The sequence below is a fragment of the Bombina bombina genome, chromosome 6, assembly GCF_027579735.1.
Source record: "Bombina bombina isolate aBomBom1 chromosome 6, aBomBom1.pri, whole genome shotgun sequence".
Classification (NCBI taxonomy): domain Eukaryota; kingdom Metazoa; phylum Chordata; class Amphibia; order Anura; family Bombinatoridae; genus Bombina; species Bombina bombina.
In genome coordinates this window covers 348,539,682-348,562,252 of record NC_069504.1, presented here as the reverse complement: position 1 = coordinate 348,562,252, position 22,571 = coordinate 348,539,682, and the positions used below count along the sequence as shown (strand labels likewise).

Sequence of the window (22,571 nt, the reverse complement as noted above, 5' to 3'; positions counted from 1 at the left end):
CGAGTGCTAATACTGTTGAAAGTAAACTGTTTATGAACCCTACGTGCACTAACAGCTAAACTTCAGAGATTTTGACTGTGTTAACTTTTTCTCCCCAAAGACCTCACCTATAGCTTGCGCACTAACCCAACCGCATTTAACAAAGTGCGCTATAACTGATGGGAGTTATTAATATTCTACATTCCAATGTACTTCACATAGAAGAAACTGTTCTATTTATTTTCAAATATATATATATATATATATATATATATATATATATATATATATATATATATATATATATATATATATATATATATAATACCCTACACTAATATTGGCACCCTTGTGATCTTTTGTTGAAAAAATACACATAAGTAGTTTGCTCTCATGGATATCAAACAAATGCAAACACAACACAGGTTTATCCAAAACATAATATCTTTGTTAAATATTATTGGCACCCCTATGAATTCATATGAAAAAAAATATATTTGAAGTATATTCCCATTTTAAAATTTTTAGTACACCTGGGTGACCAGGAACAGGAAATTGTTCATCCATCACTTCCTGTTTCACAGGGGTATAAATATGAGGCAACACATAGGCCAAATTCCCTTAGTCATTCATCACAATGGGTAAGACCAAGGAATATAGCTGTGATATGCAGCAAAAGGTTGTTGTAATTTCCACCATCAGGGCAATAATTAAGTAGTTAAGTTAACTGAAATTGTTATAAATCAACCTGGAAGAGGACGTGTGTCTATATTGTTTCAACGCACTGTGAAGAGGATGGTTTAAGTGGCCAAAATATATCCAAGGATCACAGCTGGAAAATTGCAGAAGTTAGTTGTGTATTTTGGTCAGAAAGTCTCCAAAACTAAAATCTGACGTCACCTACATCACCACAAGTTGTTTGGAAGGGTTTAAAAAAAAAGCCTCTACTGTCATCCAAAAACAAACGCAAGTGTCTTCAGTTTGCCAGACACTACTGGAACTTCAAATGGTTCTATGATCAGATTTAACCAAAACAGAGCTTTTTGGCAATAAACACCAGAGGTGGGTTTGGCGCACACAGAGAGGTAGCCATGTGGAAAATTACCTCATGCCCACTGTTAAATATGGTGGTGGTTCTTTAATGTTTTGGGGCTGTTTTTCTGCCAGAGTACCTGGACATTTTGTTACATTTTGATACATGGCATCATGGACTCTATCAAATATTAACCAATATTAAATGAACACCTGACTGCCTCAGCCAGAAAGGTTAAAATGGGCTGTGGTTGGATCTTCCAGCCGGACAATGATCCAAACATACATCAAAATCTGCTCAGAAAAGGTTTACTGACCACAAAATTAAGGTCCTGCCTTGGTCATCCCAGCCCCCTGACTTGAACACCTTAGAAAATCTGTGGGGTGAACTGAAGAGAGTCCACCAGCGTCAACCTTAACATTTGACAGATCTGGAGAGATTCTGTATGGAGGAATGGTATATATATATATACAGTATATATATATATATATATATATATATATATATATATAAATGTTTTATAAATATATTTCTATACGTATATAAATACATTCATGTATACATGTATAGATATATAGATATTTACATATATATATATAGGAATATATATTTAAAAATACTTAGAACATTTTCCCCTATGTGAAGAACATTGTAATGTAAAATATTTACAGTACATACATACATAAGAATAAAATTAATTCTCATGTTTTCAGGTATTTGAGTAGAAAGGGCTGCAAAGTGTATATGTCTATATATATATATATATATATATATATATATATATATATATATATATATATATATGTGTTTATATGTGTATATATGTATGTATATACATATATAAATACATAAATACATGTATATATATATATATATATTAGTCATGTATATGTATGTATGTACATATATATATATATATATATATATATATATATATATATATATATATATATATATATATATATATATACTGTATATATATTATGCCTTTCCATTCAAACACCTTGTCATGTACCATATACCTTTGAACCATTATAACAGGTTTTTTTTTAAATATTTATGTGAATCATTTTTATCAGGTAGTGTATATATAAGCTCAACTGTATATTTTAATGCATTTATGTTGTGTTTGGTGCAACTTTTTTAACTCTTATTTTTTACGCAAGGTCAACAGTCATGTTAACCCGACAAGCGTAAAATGCGATTGTGCTTGCTCGTTCACATTTACTTTCAACATGTAATATGAGTGGTAGTTAATGTGGGAGCAATATTTAAATAAAAAAATGAGATTCCTGAGCACTCGAAGGGGATAAGAAAATGAATATTGGAAAAGAGATTAAAAACGCATGAAATATGCAAATGACATGCAGGGGTCTAGGATAAAGGCAATCCTGACTAGTTTCGCACTTCTATCAGCGCTTAGTCATAGGATTTAAATATTGTGCACCCTAACTTTACCACACCAATATTAAACTAGCCCAAAGTCCTGTCATTTTAGGTGAGAATCCAAGGGAATACATCTATAAAATTAACGAATAAGGAAAAAACACGTATGCAGATCAGTTTATTTTTAGGAAGACAAAGCTGGTCTTGTAGCAACGGTTGTATTCAATTAGTACAGGCTGCGTTTAAATTGCTCACTGCCTCTTAAATAGCTTATGTTAAAGGGTCATAAAAGTACAGAAATAAAATACTATAATACTTTAAAGCATTTTATTATTGTACTGTTGTGAACATTTCAACAAATTATGCCAAAATAATGCAGTAAATGTGATAATAAATTCTATTAAACCTGCATGCTCTATTTTAATTATGAAATTAAATTTATGAAATTTTTTTGACTTTAATGTCTTTTTATGAAAAGTATTACGCTTTCCAAAATAACAATTCAACTAATGAAATGATTTAGCTTGTTTTCTTAGATCACAAGTCCTTTTTCACTTCTCTGAACAAGCACCATAAGCTAAGTAAAACCCTTTTCAAGTGTTTTGGGTAAAATTTGACTTTTTTATTAAGATAAATCATATATTTTAGGCCACATCAAACCTTCTGATATGTGTTTTCCATTATTGGTAAGTGCCAATCATCTGTCACAATAATATTACTGCTAAAATGATTGAACATTGTAACAGTTGCACTTCCTGATCCAGATAAACTTATTCACATTAAAGATTTCACATGGTCAGATTCTCAAATGTATCATAAAACAAAAATAGCAAGAACATAAAAATATATAATGTATTATGTTTTATGGAGTATCCAGAAACCTACCTAAAGCCTTTTAGAACCACCACATACATATATATATATATATATATATATATATATATATATATATATATATACAGTATAACACAAAAGTGAGTACACCCCTCACATTTTCGTAAATATTTTATTGTATCTTTTCATGTGACAACACTGAATAAATGACACTTTGCTACAATGTAAAGTAGTGACTGTACAGCCTGTATAACAGTGTAAATTTGCTGTCCCCTCAAAATAACTCAACACACAGCCATTATTGTCTAAACTGTTGGCAACAAAAGTAAATACACCCCTAAGTGAATATGGCCAAATTGGGCCCAAAGTGTCAATATTTTGTGTGGGCACCATTATTTTCCAGCACTGCCTTAACCCTCTTGGGTATGGAGTTCACCAGATCTTCACAGGTTGCCACTGGACTCCTCTTCCACTCCTCCATGATGACATCACGGAGCTGGTGGATATTAGAGACCTTGCGCTCCCCCACCTTCCGTTTGAGGATGCCCCACAGATGCTCAATAGCGTTTAGGTCTGGAGACATGCTTGGCCAGTACATCACCTTTACCCTCAGCTTCTTTAGCAAGGCAGTAGTCGTCTTGGAGGTGTGTTTGGGGTCGTTATCATGTTGGGATACTGCCCTGTTGCCCAGTCTCCGAAGGGAGGGGATCATGCTCTGCTTCAGTATGTCACAGTACAAGTTGGCATTCATGGTTCCCTCAATGAACTGTAGCTTCCCAGTGCCAGCAGCACTCATGCAGGCCCAGACCATGACACTCCCATCAAATGCTTGACTGTAGGCAAGACTCCTGTGTACTCCTCACCTGTTTGCCGCCACACACGCTTGACACCATCTGAACCAAATAAGTTTATCTTGGTCTCATCAGATCACAGGACATGGTTCCAGTAATTCATGTCCTTAGTCTGCTTGTCTTCAGCAAACTGTTTGCGGGCTTTCTTGTGCATCATCTTTAGAAGAGGCTTCCTTCTGGGATGACAGCCATGCAGACCAATTTGATGCACTGTGTGGCGTATGGTCTGAGCACTGACAGGCTGACCCTCCACCCCTTCAACATCTGCAGCAATGCTGGCAGCACTCATACTTATATTTCCCAAAGACAACTTCTGGATATGACGCTGAGCATGTGCACTCAACTTCAGTGGTCGACCATGGCGAGGTCTGCTCTGAGTGGAACCTGTCCTGTGAACCCGCTGTATGGTCTTGCCCACCATGCTGCAGCTCAGTTTTAGGGTTTTGGCAATCTTCTCATAGCCTAGGCCATCTTTATGTAGAGCAACAATTATTTTTTGCCGATCCTCAGAGAGTTCTTTGCCAGGAAGTGCCATGTTGAACTTCCAATGACCAGTATGAGAGAGTGTGAGAGCGATAACACCAAATTTGACGCACCTGCTCCCTAGGGCAGACATTTTTGCACTTCTCGACCCTAGAACTCTGTGTTGAAACTCTCCTAAACTTTCCTAAAAGGAAAGACATTGACAGTCCGTATCAGGAAAAAGCAGGATCCACACTGAAAGAGGCCGAGGAAAAAGGGCTTTAACCCCCTGAAGTTTCACCTATATCCGGGAAAGCAGCAGGGAAAAAGACAAGCTTGCTGTTGGAAGTTTCCCCTATACCCTAAGGGGCCAAGCCTAATCTACCGAGAGGGATTTCCTGATGTGCTGTTTCCTTACCTCATACGATTGAGGTTCTTTTTTGTAAGTTTGCATTCCACCCATACCCCAAGTCTCGAATTCTACAATTGTGTATATACAACATATAAGTGGTCAAGCATCTGGGACATTTAGAATTCAGCTTTCCACTCAATTTTATAGTGTTTCTTTTATATGGTGTTTGATTTGCTGTGTATTCTGTATTCCATTTGTTATCTAATCACACATAATAATTGTGTTTACCATTTTCTCTTTACAACCAGCGCTACTACATCCCTTATCACGGGCTCTTAACACACACATATATATATATATATATATATATATATATATATATATATATATATATATATATATATACATATATATATATATATATATATATATATATATATACATATATATATATATATATATATATATATATATATATATATATATAGTCATGGCCAAAAATATTGGCACCTTCTGTCAGATAATGCACCACTTCGTCCAGAAAAAAATTGTTGCAATTACAAATGTTTAGGCATTTGCATGTTTATTTATTTTGTTTGTATTGTATGAAAAGTGGAGAAAAAAAGCCAAATCTGACACATTTCACCCAAAACTCCAAAAATGGACTGGACAAAATTATTGGCACCCTCAATTTAATATTTGGTAGCACACCCCTTGGAAAAAATAACTAAAATCAATCGCTTCCTGTAAACCATCAATGTTTCTTACACCTCTCTACTGGAATTTTGGACCACTTTTCTTTCACCAACTGCTCTTCTCTCAGATTGGAAGGGTTTCTTTTCCCAACTGATGTTTTAAGATCTCTCCACAGGTGCTCTAGGGGATTGAGATCTGGACTCATTGCTGGTCAGTTCAGTACTCTCCAGCTCGTTGTCTTAAACCATTTCTGGGTGCTTTTTGATGTGTGCTTTGGGTCATTGTCCTGCTGTATGACCCATGACCTCTTATGGAGACCAAACTTTCTGACACTGGGCCCTACATTGCACCACAGAATTCTTTGGTAGTCTTCAGATTTCATAATGCCATGAACATAGTCAAGACATCCAGTGCCTGAATCAGCAAAGCAACCCCAAAGCATCAGTGAACCTCCTACATGTTTGACTGTAGGGACTCTATTCTTTTCTTTAAAAGCCTCATTTATTTTTCTGACACCAGTAGAATGATGGGTTTTACCAAAAAGCTGTAATTGTGTTTCGTCTGTCCACAGCACATTCTCCCAAAAGAATTTTGGTTTCCTCATGTAAGTTTTGGTAAACTCCAAACTGGCTTTTCTTTCATGTAATTAGCAAGAGTCCATGAGCTAGTGACGTATGGGATATACATTCCTACCAGGAGGGGCAAAGTTTCCCAAACCTCAAAATGCCTATAAATACACCCCTCACCACACCCACAAATCAGTTTTACAAACTTTGCCTCCTGTGGAGGTGGAGAAGTAAGTTTGTGCTAGATTCTACGTTGATATGCGCTCCGCAGCAGGTTGGAGCCCGGTTTTCCTCTCAGTGTGCAGTGAATGTCAGAGGGATGTGAAGAGAGTATTGCCTATTTGAATTCAATGATCTCCTTCTACGGGGTCTATTTCATAAGTTCTCTGTTATCGGTCGTAGAGATTCATCTCTTACCTCCCTTTTCAGATCGACGATATACTCTTATATATACCATTACCTCTACTGATTCTCGTTTCAGTACTGGTTTGGCTTTCTACTACATGTAGATGAGTGTCCTGGGGTAAGTAAGTCTTATTTTCTCTGACACTCTAAGCTATGGTTGGGCACTTTTATATAAAGTTCTAAATATATGTGTTTAAACATTTATTTGCCTTGATTCAGGATGTTCAACGTTCCTTATTTTCAGACAGTCAGTTTCATATTTGGGATAATGCATATGAATAATTCAATTTTTTCTTACCTTAAAATTTGACTTTTTTCCCTGTGGGCTGTTAGGCTTGCGGGGGCTGAAAATGCTTCATTTTATTGCGTCATTCTTGGCGCGGACTTTCTTGGCGCAAAAATTTTCTTGTCATTTCCGGCGTCATACGTGTCGCCGGAAGTTGCATCATTTTTTTGACGTTTTTGCGCCAAAAGCATTTAGGCGCCAAATAATGTGGGCGGCTTTTTTGGCGCTAAAAAATTTGAGCGTCATTGTTGTCTCCACAATATTTAAGTCTCATTATTTATTGCTTCTGGTTGCTAGAAGCTTGTTCATTGGCATTTTTTTCCCATTCCTGAAACTGTCATTTAAGGAATTTGATCAATTTTGCTTTATATGTTGTTTTTTCTATTACATATTGCAAGATGTCTCAGATTGACCCTGAATCAGAAGCCACTTCCGGAAAAACGCTTAACTGAGTTTCAGTTCTACCAAAGCTAAGTTCATTTATTTTAAATGTTATAAATGTTTATCTTTAGCTATGGTTTGTAATAAGTTATTATGTTATACTTTTACATGCGGAATCCATTAGTATTTATGCTTTATATATTTCCTTTCTTACAAGAAATATTTAGAAGATTTATAAGAAATATTTTTCTGATTCTATTTTAAAGGCTTTGTCTGACTTCGTGCCTTCTAATAAAATTTTTAGGTCTTTTTTCACTTCTTTTTTAATTATTGAAGTTTCAAATGACCAACAACATACTGATTTATCCTTCTCTGATGATGTTTTTTTCTCTTTCAGAAATTTTCTTCATCAGATATTGACACTAACAAATCTACTTTTTTATTATTTTTCTATTATTAAAGTACATTTGTTCTTTGTTGAAAAGGTGTTGATTATTTTGGATATTAAGGTAACTAGTTCTTTAAGACTAGCTGACATTATTTTTGCCTATTTATTTCTTCTGTGTTTTCAGAGTTTTTTTCCAATTTATTGGGGCTATCTCTAATTCTACTAATTATGCTATTGTTTCTATAGCAAAATAGTATTTATTTTCCTTTAGATAGTTGTATCTTATTTATGGAAAATTATTTAGTTTCAGGTACTTTTCTTGGTCCTGTGATTTATTTGGATATTGCAATTGCTTCATTTTCTCTGTTTACTTTAAGATCAAGTATCAGATTATGATTTATTTTAGCATTGTTAAAGGGACAACATTTACTAGACTAAGTGCTGCTGCATTTGTCTTGTTGTTTTGCATTTATTGATTATGCAAGTCCACTGTATTGGCTGGTCCTTTAAACTGGACTATCATGCTAATAATTTCATTTGTGTCTTCATTTTATTGAATATTTTCGCAAATGAGGGTTAATCTATGTCTTTAGCTTTTTTAGCTAGAAGAATTTTGTGATTTTTAAAAAAAATCAAAAAAATCCATATTTCTTTTGTTCTAAGATAATCAATTATTTGTTTTATAATTGGATTCAATTCTTAACTGTTACTCTGGGCTTCAAGATTGAGTTCTAAGACTAAAACTTTAAGCTTATACTGGTTTGGTTGTTCTTATTAAGGAACGAATTCCTGAGTTCTTTCCCAAGTAACATGTCTATAATTGGAGTTCGAAATCAGCTCCCTAATATTGCGATGTACGTGCCGTATTCCAGCTTGGCTGGCAAGGGGCAGGTTAAGGCTTCTTTGAAATGTATTTTGTCCAAATTTCTTTGATTTTATTCCAGTAAGGCTAACACTTTCTTTAACTGTGTTTCTGTCCTATATATTTTGGGTACTGTTGAAGCATGGCTGGGCACCCATGGGGTTCAAGCGCTGCTCAGACCTGGAATCTTCTGGGGTATTTCTTCCAGTTCCTTTTGAGGAACCGGGTTTTGGAGTTTTATTCAAACTATTTTGCCTTTTTATGGTCATTGATAGCATTATTTGTTTTCATTAGATACAATAAATGCATATTTTCATTTTTCTGTTTTCATTCAGATTATTTTCTGAGGATGCGGAATCTCATATGATTTACTTGCTCTTCAGGACATAGTTAGAGGATCTTTTCTTCAAAAGCTCTTGATTCCTCACACAATGGTCACCTTTTTTAGGTTTCCAGATAGTTTGTGTCAATGTCCTTGTCTCTATCAGACAAGGGATAATTTTATTGGGTTCCGTCTATCGGTTCCTTTAGTCTCTATTATTTCCTTCAGTTGCTATATATGCATAGAAGTTTTAGGTCTTATGGCCACAGCATTGGATTCAATTCCCTTTGCTCATTTTCACTACAAAGAACCTTTCCAGTCTTTTATAAGTGTTGTTTCTTCAAGAACATGGTTGGAGGATCAATTTACCAAAAAGTTTGTTTGATTCCTCAGACAAGGGTAACCTTTTTAGGTTTCCTGATAGATTCAGTGTCCTTGATTCTGTCTCTGACGGACAAGAGGCGTCTGAAATTGGTTTCAGCTTGTCGAAACCTTCAGTCTCAATCTTTCCCTTCGGTAGCCTTATGCATGGAAATTCTAGGTCTTATGACTGCTGCATTGGACGCGATCCCCTTTGCTCGTTTTCACATGCGACCTCTTCAGCTCTGTATGCTGAACCAGTGGTACAGGGATTATACAAAGATATCTCAATTAATATCTTTAAAACCGATTGTTCGACACTCTCTGACGTGGTGGACAGACCACCATCGTTTAGTTCAGGGGGCTTCTTTTGTTCTTCCAACCTAGACTGTGATCTCAACAGATGCAAGTCTGACAGGTTGGGGAGCTGTATGGGGGTTTCTGACAGCACAAGGGGTTTGGGAATCTCAGGAGGCGAGATTACCAATCAACATTTTGGAACTCCGTGCAATTTTCAGAGCTCTTCAGTCGTGGCCTCTTCTAAAGAGAGAGTCGTTCATTTGTTTCCAGATGGACAATGTCACAACCGTGGCATATGTCAATCATCAAGGAGGAACTCACAGTCCTCTGACTATGAAATAAGTCTCTCGAATACTTGTATGGGGGAATCCAGCTCCTGTCTAATTTCTGCGGTTCATATCCCAGGTATAGACAATTGGGAAGCGGATTATCTCAGTTGCCAAACGCTACATCCGGGCGAATGGTTTCTTCACCCAGAGGTATTTCTTCAGATTGTTCAAATATGGGGACTTCCAGAAATAGATCTGATGGCTTCTCATCTAAACAAGAAGCTTCCCAGGTATCTGTCCAGATCCAGGGATCCTCAGGCGGAAGCAGTGGATGCATTGTCACTTCCTTGGAAGTATCATCCTGCTTATATCTTTCCTCCTCTAGTTCTTTTTCCAAGATTCTAAAGGAGCGTTCGTTTATTCTGTTGGTGGTTCCAGCATGGCCTCTCAGGTTTTGATATGCGGATCTTGTCCGGATGGCCACTTGCCAACCGTGGACTCTTCCGTTAAGACCAGACCTTCTATCGCAAGGTCCTTTTTTCCATCAGGTTTCTCAAATCCTTACATTTGAAGGTATGGAGATTGAACGCTTGATTCTCAGTCATAGAGGTTTCTCTGACTCTGTGATTAATACTATGTTACAGGCTCGTAAAACTGTATCTAGGAAGATATATTATCGAGTCTGGAAGATTTACATTTCTTGGTGTTTTTCTCATCATTTTTTCTTGGCATTCTTTTAGAATTCCTAGAATTTTACAGTTTCTTCAGGATGGTTTGGATAAGGTTTGTCTGCAAGTTCCTTGAAAGGTCAAATCTCTGCTCTTTCTGTTTTTTTTCACAGAAAGATTGCTAGTCTTCCTGATATTCATTGTTTTGTACAAGCTTTGGCTCGTATAAAACCTGTTATTAAGTCAATTTCTCCTCCTTGGAGTTTGAATTTGGTTCTGGGGGCTCTTCAAGCTCCTCCATTTGAACCTATGCATTCGCTGGACATTAAATTACTTTCTTGGAAAGTTTTGTTACTTTTGGCCATCTCTTCTGCTAGAAGAGTTTCTGAATTATCTGCTCTTTCTTGTGAGTCTCCTTTTCTGATTTTTCATCAGGATAAGGCGGTGTTGCGAACTTCTTTAAAATTTTTACCTAAGGTTGTGAATTCTAACAACATTAGTTGAGAAATTGTGGTTCCTTCATTGTGTCCTAATCCTAAGAATTCTAAGGAAAAGTCGTTGCATTCTTTGGATGTAGTTAGAGCTTTGAAATATTATGTTGAAGCTACTAAGGATTTCCGAAAGACTTCTAGTCTATTTGTTATCTTTTCCGGTTCTAGGAAAGGTCAGAAGGCTTCTGCCATTTCTTTGGCATCTTGGTTAAAATCTTTGTTTCATCATGCCTATGTCGAGTCGGGTAAAACTCCTCCTCAAAGGATTACAGCTCATTCTACTAGGTCAGTTTCTACTTCCTGGGCGTATAGGAATGAAGCTTCAGTTGATCAGATTTGCAAAGCAGCCACTTGGTCTTCTTTGCATACTTTTACTAAATTCTACCATTTTGATGTGTTTTCTTCTTCTGAAGCAGTTTTTGGTAGAAAAGTACTTCAGGCAGCTGTTTCAGTTTGATTCTTCTGCTTATAATTTCAGTTTTTTTCATTATAAGATTTAAACTTTATTTTGGGTGTGGATTTTTTTCAGCGGAATTGGCTGTCTTTATTTTATCCCTCCCTCTCTAGTGACTCTTGCGTGGAAGATCCACATCTTGGGTAGTCATTATCCCATACATCACTAGCTCATGGACTCTTGCTAATTACATGAAAGAAAACATAATTTACGTAAGAACTTGCCTGATAAATTCATTTCTTTCATATTAGCAAGAGTCCATGAGGCCCACCCTTTTTTGTGGTGGTTATGATTTTTTTGTATAAAGCACAACTATTCCAATTCCTTATTTTTTATGCTTTCGCACTTTTTTCTTATCACCCCACTTCTTGGCTATACGTTAAACTGATTTGTGGGTGTGGTGAGGGGTGTATTTATAGGCATTTTGAGGTTTGGGAAACTTTGCCCCTCCTGGTAGGAATGTATATCCCATACGTCACTAGCTCATGGACTCTTGCTAATATGAAAGAAATGAATTTATCAGGCAAGTTCTTACATAAATTATGTTTTCTTTCATGTAATTAGCAAGAGTCCATGAGCTAGTGACGTATGGGATAATGACTACCCAAGATGTGGATCTTCCACGCAAGAGTCACTAGAGAGGGAGGGATAAAATAAAGACAGCCAATTCCGCTGAAAAAAATCCACACCCAAAATAAAGTTTAAATCTTATATAAATTATGGTTTTTTTGTTTCTGTGTCAGCGTTGGGTCCTCCTGGGTCTCCTACCATAGCGTACCTTTTCATTCAGATGGCGACGTATAGTGTGAGCTGACACATTTGTACCCTATGCCTGAAGGTCAGCTTGAATTTGTCTGGAAGTAGATCAAGGTTCTTTATCCACCATTCGAACAATCCTTTGTTGCAAACTTTGATACTTTTTTCTCTTTCGTCCACATCCAGGGAGATTAGCTACAGTGCCATAGGCTGTATACTTATTGACAATAATACTTATTGACCCCCTCTGAGGAAGCGTTCTGTGAAACGCGCGTCAGGGGTCCAGCAGGAGCAGCTGTGTCTCTCCTGTCTGTCGCTTTTAACTTGCTTGCCTAAGTTCAAATAAGAATTTGTGCCTTAAAACTTTTTATTATTCATGGTGCCCACTGATATTAAGTGCTAATATTTAAAAAATAATTCAGCCCTTGGATTGTAAAGGCTTAGCTTACTTTAGATTATCTTTTGGTGGGCCCATGTTGATTAATACTTTTGGCTTCTTTAGTGAATCAATATTTATCCATGACTGGGCTTAAGTGTTTTTAACCTTTTTCTCGCTACTACTGTGTGAATGTATGTTCCTAGTTTAATTAATAAAGACTTAAAGTATGAATGATATGGAACTTTTTAATATATAGAGTAATCTTTAATCCAATTCATTATTTGGAGTTAATAATGATAATATTTTTGTGGAATTCTCTGCTATGAATCCTAATGTATTCCCTGTACAATTAGTATTTCTAGATGTTTACTTATTGACAATGTTGCGCACAGTGGACACAGGAACATTAATATCTCTGGAGATGGACTTGTAACCTTGAGATTGTCCATCCTTTTCCCCAATTTTTGTTCTCAAATCCTCAGACAATTCTTTGCTGCTCTTTCTCTTCTCCATGCTTAGTGTGGCACATAGAGACACACAACAGAAAGGTTGAGTAAATTTTTCACCATTTTAACTGGTTGCCGGTGTAATTTCTATATTGTCAGCACCTGTTAATTGATACAGGTAAGTTTAATTACAAATTACAGGAGCATCACAAACTTGGAATACAATTTTTTTCTTACAATTTTAAGGTGCCAATAATTTTGTCCAGTCCATTTTTGGAGTTTTGATTGAAATGTGTAAGATTTGGCTTTTCTTCTCCACTTTTTTTTGTGTCATACCAATAACAAAAGAAATAAACATGAGAATGACTAAACATTTGTAATTGCAACAATTTTCTGGGTGAAGTGGTGCATTATCTGACAGAAATGCAGGGGTGCCAATATTTTTGGCCATATATATCTATCTATCTATCTATATATATATATATATATATATATATATATATATATATATATATATATATATATATATATATATATATAAATATAAAGATATAATAATCCCCGCACTCAAAGTCAAAAGGGTATGAATAACGCAAGATATATGCTGAAAATACAAAAAAAGTTTAATAAGCAATACACATAAGTACATAGTAGATGCACACATTAAAAACATTAAGAATGGGCGTCTCCAGTCCAAATAAAACTAATGACGTCAGAACACATAACATATAGCACACAAGAATATATATGTAATCCCAGAATATGCAATAAGGCACAATGAAATCTTGATCATCTTTAATGTCAGCCAGAACAAGGATGCAGTGCAGTGTGTAAACCAGTAAACCCTTGTCACACTGAGTATTTATTTACAAAGTGTCCATAGTTGTAATTAGATAGGGTTACCCTAATAGTGGCAAGAGACTGTATGGTACAGGTGGCTGTATAGTATAGCAACAGTTAAGCGAAGTAGCCATGCAAGCATTGTAAAGGCAATAGCATACAAGCAGTGGTGTATATCAAAGCAGCTCTGTCATGCAGACTTGATAAGTGCAGACTGCAGAGCATTGAAGCAACCTTAGCATAAGTCGTGCCATGCAGGTTATAGGTTAATGCAACACATAAAGTCAGTGATATTTTATGTAGCACATATGTCATATATGTTATCCAATTACTAGCATGTAAACAGCTGTGTCTTGAATGATGGCAAATCTAATGCATATGAGAAAACTGAGTCTTTTGAAGTAGCGGTGGTACAGCAACATACATCCCAAATATCCGGCACTCAAGGACTGTGTCCACCGGTTGCAATAGAATTTTGCAGAAAAATACGTTCAATGAACGATCTCACCCAGTTCTACTGAAGCTGCGATACTGTGTTGCCAAAAGAAGATCCACTTAGTAATCGCTGCTGAAGTCACATCCAAGTCTGACGTCAAAGACAGGTGATGCGCATTTCAGGCACCATCCTTCAACTTTAAAGCCTATTTACATGTATATAGTGCCCTCTAGCGGTAGCATATGAAGTTCAGTTCAAAGGGCTCACAGTAATAATTTTCGCCTAGATTTAGAGTTCTGCGTTAGCCGTCAAAAGCAGCGTTAAGGGGTCCTAACACTGCTTTTTACCGCCCGCTGGTATTTAGAGTCAGGCAGGAAAGGATCTAACGCTCACTTCCAAGCCGCGACTTTTCCATACCGCAGATCCCCTTACGCCAATTGCGTATCCTATCTTTTCAATGGGAATTTCCTAACGCTGGTATTTAGAGTCTTGGCTTAAGTGAGCGTTAGAACTCTACCGACAAGACTCCAGCCGCAGAAAAAAGTCAGGAGTTAAGAGCTTTATAGGCTAACACCAGTTTATAAAGCTCTTAACTACTGTGCTCTAAAGTACACTAACACCCATAGACTACCTATGTACCCCTAAACCGAGGCCCCCCACATCACCGCCACTCTAATGAAATTTTTTAACCCCTAATCTGCCGCACACCGCCGCCACATACATTATCCCTATGTACCCCTAATCTGCTGCCCCTAACATCGCCGACACCTACATAATATTTATTAACCCCTAATCTGACCCCCCCAACGTCGCCGACACCTACCTACACTTATTAACCCCTAATCTGCCGGACCTCGCCACTACTCTAATAAATATATTAACCCCTAAACCGCCACACTCCCGCCTCGCAACCCCTATAATAAATTTTATTAACCCCTAATCTGCCCTCCCTAACATCTTTGACACCTAACTTCAAGTATTAAACCCTAATCTGCCGACCGGACCTCGCCACTACTCTAATAAATGTATTAACCTGTAAAGCTAAGTCTAACCCTAACACTAACACCCCCTAAATTAAATATAATTTAAATCTAACGAAATAAAGTAAATCTTATTAAATAAATTATTCCTATTTAAAGATAAATACTTACCTGTAAAATAAATCCTAATATAGCTACAATATAATGAATAATTATATTGTAGCTATTTTAGGATTTATATTTATTTTACAGGCAACTTTGTATTTATTTTAAATAGGTACAATAGCTATTAAATAGTTATTTACTATTTAATAGCTACCTAGTTAAAATAATTACAAAATTACCTGTAAAATAAATCCTAACCTAAGTTACAATTAAACCTAACACTACAGTATCAATAAATTAATTAACTAAACTACCTACAATTAAATCAACTAAACTAAATTACAAAAAAAACAAACACTAAATTACAAAAATTAAAAAAAGATTACAAGAATTTTAAACTAATTACACCTACTCTAAGCCCCCTAAAAAAATAACAAAGCCCCCCAAAATAAAAAAAATGCCCTAACCTATTCTAAAATAAAAAGTTAACAGCTCTATTACCTTACCAGCCCTTAAAAGGGCTTTTTGCGGGGCATGCCCCAAAGAAATCAGCTCTTTTGCCTGTAAAAAAAAACATACAATACCCCCCCAACATTACAACCCACCACCCACATACCCCTAATCTAACCCAAACCCCCCTTAAAAAACCTAACACTAAGCCCCTGAAGATCTCCCTACCTTGTATTCACCCAGCCGGGTATCACCGATCCGTCCAGAAGAGGGTCCGAAGTCTTCATCCTATCCGGCAAGAAGATGTCCTCCAGAGGGTCCGAAGTCTTCATCCTATCCGGCAAGAAGAGGTCCTCCAGAGGGTCCAAAGTCTTCATCCAGGCGGCATCTTCTATCTTCTTCCATCCGGAGCGGAGCGGGTCCATCTTGAAGCAGCCGACGCAGAGCCATCCTTCCTCACCGACGGATTAACGATGAATGAAAGTTCCTTTAAATGACATCATCCAAGATGGCGTCCCTCGAATTCAGATTGGCTGATAGGATTCTATCAGCCAATCGGAATTAAGGTAGGAGAAATCTAATTGGCTGATTGAATCAGCCAATCAGATTCAAGTTCAATCGGATTGGCTGATCCAATCAGCCAATTAGATTGAGCTTGCATTCTATTGGCTGATCGGAACAGCCAATAGAATGCGAGCTCAATCTGATTGGCTGATCCAATCAGCCAATCGGATTGAACTTGAATCTGATTGGCTGATTCAATCAACCAATCAGATTTTTCCTACCTTAATTCCGATTGGCTGATAGAATCCTATCAGCCAATCGGAATTTGAGGGACGCCATCTTGGATGACGTCATTTAAAGGAACCTTCATTCGTCGTTAGCCCGTCGGTGAGGAAGGATGGCTCCGTGTCGGCTGCTTCAAGATGGACCCGCTCCGCTCCAGATGGAAGAAGATAGAAGATGCCGCCTGGATGAAGACTTTGGACCCTCTGGAGGACCTCTTCTTGCCGGATAGGATGAAGACTTCGGACCCTCTGGAGGACCTCTTCTTGCCGGATAGGATGAAGACTTTGGACCCTCTTCTGGATGGATTGGTGATACCCGGCTAGGTGAATACAAGGTAGGGAGATCTTCAGGGGCTTAGTGTTAGGTTTTTTAAGGGGGGTTTGGGTTAGATTAGGGGTATGTGGGTGGTGGGTTGTAATGTTGGGGGGGTATTGTATGTTTTTTTTTACAGGCAAACAAGCTGATTTCTTTGGGGCATGCCCCGCAAAAAGCCCTTTTAAGGGCTGGTAAGGTAATAGAGCTGTTAACTTTTTATTTTAGAATAGGGTAGGGCATTTTTTTATTTTGGGGGATTTGTTATTTTTTAGGGGGCTTAGAGTAGGTGTAGTTAGTTTAAAATTCTTGTAATCTTTTTTTATGTTTGGTAATTTAGTGTTTGTTTTTCTTTGTAATTTAGTTTAGTTGATTTAATTGTAGGTAATTGTAGGTAGTTTAGTTAATTTATTTATTGATAGTGTAGTGTTAAGTTTAATTGTAACTTAGGTTAGGATTTATTTTACAGGTAATTTTGTAATTATTTTAACTAGGTAGCTATTAAATAGTTAATAACTAATAAATTTATTAGAGTAGCGGCGATGTCCGGCAGAATAGGGGTTAATAAGTGTAGGTAAGGTAACGGCGACGTTGGGGGGGGGGCCAGATTAGGGGTTAATAAATATAATATAGGGGTCGGCGGTGTAAGGGGCAGCAGATTAGGGGTTCATAGGGATAACGTAGGTTGCGGCGGTGTCCGGAGCGGAAGATTAGGGGTTAATAATAATATGCAGGGGTCAGCGATAGTGGGGGCGGCAGATTAGGGGTTAATAAGTGTAAGGTTAGGGGTGTTTAGACTCGGGGTTCATGTTAGGGTGTTAGGTGCAGACTTAGAAAGTGTTTCCCCATAGGAAACAATGGGGCTGCGTTAGGAGCTGAACGCTGCTTTTTTGCAGGTGTTAGGTTTTTTTTCAGCTCAAACTGCCCCATTGTTTTCTATGGGGGAATCGTGCACAAGCACGTTTTTCAAGCTGGCCGCTACCGTAAGTAACGCTGGTATTTAGAGTTGAAGTGGCGGTAAATATGCCTGTACGCTCCCTTTTTGGAGCCTAACGCAGCCCTTCAGACAACTCTAAATACCAGCGTTATTTAAAAGGTGCGGGGGGAAAAAACACGCGTAGCTAACGCACCCCTTTGGCCGCAAAACTCTAAATCTAGGTGTTTGTTAGTGTGAATAAGGCATATACATAAGTAAAAGTCCATATGATATACATATTGAAATAGTTTACTAAGGTATCCACTTCATATATTAACAATACATAACACCACAACATATATGTTAAAAAATTGATTAAGGAACATGAAATATTCAAACCACCTAGAAATTTATACCATCTCCCCCTACTTCTAGATCTATCAGGTCTATCGAATCTACAGCTAAGAGAACATGTCTAGTCTAGCCACTCAAGATAAACAAATATCACAATCAATGTTGTAGTATATATCCACTTATAGAAATGTACCTCATGTAATTTCTCTATTCAAGCCATATGGAATTATGGAGTCTAAATTTCCTAATCCACTGTGCTTCCTTTTCAAACAAAAGTTTCTGTCTATTACCTCCTCTTCTTAGTTTCCCTACACTATCAACCACTTGAAATCTCAACTGGCTTTTGTTATGATCACATATTGTAAAGTGGAGCGTTGGGGTCCAATTTGCCTATTGCAGTTTTGTGCTGTTTAATCCTGTCTCTAATTTAGTGCTTTTCCCTACATAAGCTAGCCCACATAGATATTTAATTACATAAACAACAAATTGGGAAACGCATGTGTAGCCATTCTTTTATCTGATCTAGGGTGAAGCACTGTGTTGCCTAATTGGATAGAATATATACCTGTAATAACTGTATAACTGGAAAATCACATTTTGCTATTGTAAGGAAAGCTAAACCCTTCTGATTAAACTAGTTTCCAAGAGATGATATCAAGCAACTAAAACCCAAGGCCTGTACACAAAGATCAAAGGCTACCACCCCATGTAGATAAAGACAGGTGATACCTGCTCTCCTTCCTGAGGACAGAAAATCAAATTTCATAAAGCTTCAAAGAACACATGACAGAAAAATGGTATCATAAATCTTCATAAGGAGTCAGATGGCATTTCTGAATTTCCTGGACAACAGCAACGTCTAGTTAACGCAACAGAGGAATTGTTATAAAACAGATGATGAATGGATTTGATTGGCTGGGACTGTCTTCATGGTGTGGCTGTTTGGCTATAAATATGTTTTCAGAAGCAGCTTGGAAGGAGAAAAAAAGAAGAATAACAGGAAAGATAACAGAGAGACTTCATCTTCCTTTGCATGCACACACCCACAGACATTAAAATATAGTTTAGATAGAGTTGAAGAATAAAGCCTTGTATGTTAGGCGCTTCTCTCACCACTCATTTATAGATCTGTCATTTAATATATGCATCCTTTTTTATAAGACTGGTGTAAGTATCATTCTTTAAATAAGGTAAATGGTATGTAAAGGAAAAGCCTGACAAAGATTTTAGTCACTGACCCAATATTAGAAAAGGGGCTGTGTCACAATACCCATCCCCTTGATCTAAAAATTACTTATCTCCTTTAATCCAAATAATTTCCCAGTTCTGAAATTTTATGTGGAACACTTTATCTAGATGTTTGTGGCCCTTTTTATAGAGTGGCTGCTTTTTAAAATGTATTGTTATAGGTCCTTATATTATGTTTGTAATTCCGATAGTTTAACGGGACTTGTAACCCACATTTTTTCTTTCGTGATTTACATAGAGCATACAAATTTAAACAACTTTTCAATTTACTTCTATTATCAATTTTGCTTTATTCTCTATGTGTCCTTTATTAAGGAGCAGTAATACATTACTGGGAGCTAGCTGAGAACATTCATAAGCAACTAACAAGAGGCATACGTGTGCAACTCACAATCAGCAGCTAGATCTCTGCTACTGAGCATACCTAGGTTTGTTTTTTTAACAAAGAATACTAAGAGAATGCATCAAATTAGGTAATATGGGTGTGAGCAGGGTGCTAACAAAATATCAGTAGGTCAGCTAGCCAAACATTATACATCACTTGGTTTTCATTAATTAAATATTTCTGTAATTTCTAATTTTAAATTGTGTGTTATTATGAGAAAATACTGTGTTCAAATGGCCGGAGTTATTCTCTGTAACATTTCTCATTGAAACAATGATTTACGCTGGTGAACTTTATTGGAAACAGATTAAAGAATTCCCATTTTATTTGTGATAATTAGGTAAGATGATAGATAGAGAGCCAGGTACATTCATTTTTCTGAATAAATAATATGGCAGTATATTTTAGTGAGAAAAACATGGAACAGAGGTAGCCCTTATTGTTGTGAGTATATGCCTGTCCAGGCAACCGGGACTTAAATTAAAGACATACACCCCCTTGAAACCAAGAACATCACAGTCCCAAAAGCCATCAGAGGTGTACCTGTGCGCACCGAAGATAGGAGATTGCCATCCAACAGGATCGGAGTAACATCCGACAGCAGCGTCCCCTGCTGACCTCCTTTCTTCCGCCTCTGTCCAAAATCCCAGTCCGTGGCTAGGGTAAGGGAACCGTCAGCAATGTGTCAGAGTGACGTATGGGGTGTGTGTCACAAACGTCTTCACCCGGCACTGGTAGCGTGATGAGGAGTTAGAGACTGGGTCTCATACGCTGGTGTAGTAACATCAAAAACTGAGAAAGGTGAGTCCCAAGAGCATAGAGTAAATAAAACTTAGGTTTATTAAATCCATTAAAAAGAGCATTTAAAAAGCTCTGGCAGTTCAACTAGTACAACCAGTAAAAAGGGTAAGGTGAAATGAGCGTAGCACCAATGGTTTACATGTTTCGGCGGAAAGCCGTAATCATAGCCTAGTATATTTTAGTCACATGTATCCTACAAAGTTTGTGCTAATCTTTAAGGTTATGCTGCTGCAATTACTGCTAAGTACATTCAAGCACTCAATAAGTTGTAGAATAACGTGTCTCTTTTCTTGCTTGATAACTTCTATGTATATAAGTAATTCGATGTATCTGTGAATAAATTAAATATGTAAATAATCACTCCTCCTTCCAATTCCTTTTAAATGTATGAATTTTAATTGTAAGGCTTCAATATCATAACCTGTTAATATGTAAGTGATAAGAGAACATAAGATTAAACACCACATAATAATTACTAATTGATGCTTTTTACTAGCAATGATAGAAGCACATGCATTTAAATTAGAATAAATCTGTTCATGTACAATAATAAAAGGCCTTATGATATAAATATCAAGTGGCGCCCTAACAGTTATACACAAGCGATATTAGGTTTATCACAGTTGTTTACGCCCATCGGATGTAGCGCTCATATTACAGGTTGAAAGTAAACGCATTTGCTTGAGTGCAGTTTAATTTAACGAGTGTCAGGATAGCGCAATCTCAGAGCTCTAGTTAACAAAACAAAAGAAGTGTCACAAAACTCATCAAAAATATATTACAAAGTACAGTTACACAATCTAATAAAAAATATATATTTTTTAAAAATATTGCACAAAAAAGGGCTCTAAGATATGTTTAAATAATAAGATTTATTACTGAGATACATACATACACATGTCTAAATATATATAGCCCCCTCCACTAATATTGACCCCCTTGGTAAATATGAGCAAAGAAGGCTGTGAAAAATTGTCTTTATTGTTTAATCTTTTGATCTTTTGTTCAAAAAGTGCACAAAAATACTCTGCTCTCATGGATATCAAACAATTGCAAATACAACACAGGATCATCCAAACAAAATCTTTCTTAAATATATGTGTGTCACAAATATTAGCACCCTCTTAGTTAATACTTTGTGCTACATCCCTTTGCCAAGATAACAGCACTGAATCTTCTCCTATAAAGCCTGATAAGGTTAGAGAATGAATGGCAAGGCATCTCGGACCATTCCTCCATACAGAATCTCTCCAGATCCTTCAAATTTCGAGTTTGACACTGTTGGACTCTCCTCTTTAGTTCACCCAACAAGTTTTCTATGGGTTTTAAGTAAGGGGACTGGGATGGCCATGACAGGATCTTGATTTTGTGGTTAGTAAACCATTTCTGTGTTGATTTTGATGTATGTTTTGGATCATTGTCCTGCTGGAAGATCAAATCATGGCTCATTTTAGCTTTCTGACTGAGGCAGGGAGGTGTTCATTTAATATTTGTTTATATTTGATAGAGTCCATGATGCCAAGTATCCTAACAAAATGTCCAGGTCCTCTAGTAGAAAAACAGTCCCAAAACATTAAAGAACCACCACCATATTTCACTGTGGGCATGAGGTACTTTTCCATATGGCTACCTCTCTGTGTGGGCCAAACCCACCTCTGGTGTTTATTGCCAAAAATCTCTGGTTTCATCTGACCATATAACTCAATCCCATTTGAAGTTCCAGTAGTCTCTGGCAAACTGAAGATGCAAGAGTTTGTTTCTGGATGAGAGTAGAGGCTTTTTTCTTGAAACCCTTCCATACAACTTGTGATGATGTAGGTGACCTGACCTCAGATTGTAGTTTTGGAGACTTTCTGACCCCAAGACGCAACTAACTTCTGCAATTCTCCATCTGTGATCCTTGGATATATTTTGGCCACTCAACCCATCCTCTTCTCTTCACAGTGCGTTGAGACAATATAGACACATGTCCTCTTTCAGCTTGATTCATAACATTTCCAATTGACTGGTATTTTTTTAATTATTGTCC

The 22,571-nt window shown here is 36.9% G+C and overlaps 1 protein-coding gene across 3 annotated transcripts in view; it reads left to right on the top strand.

The window, feature by feature from the left end:
* Positions 1-22,571, top strand: part of SLC17A8 (solute carrier family 17 member 8) — a 136,022-nt gene that overhangs the window by 53,068 nt on the left and 60,383 nt on the right. The window lies entirely within an intron of this gene.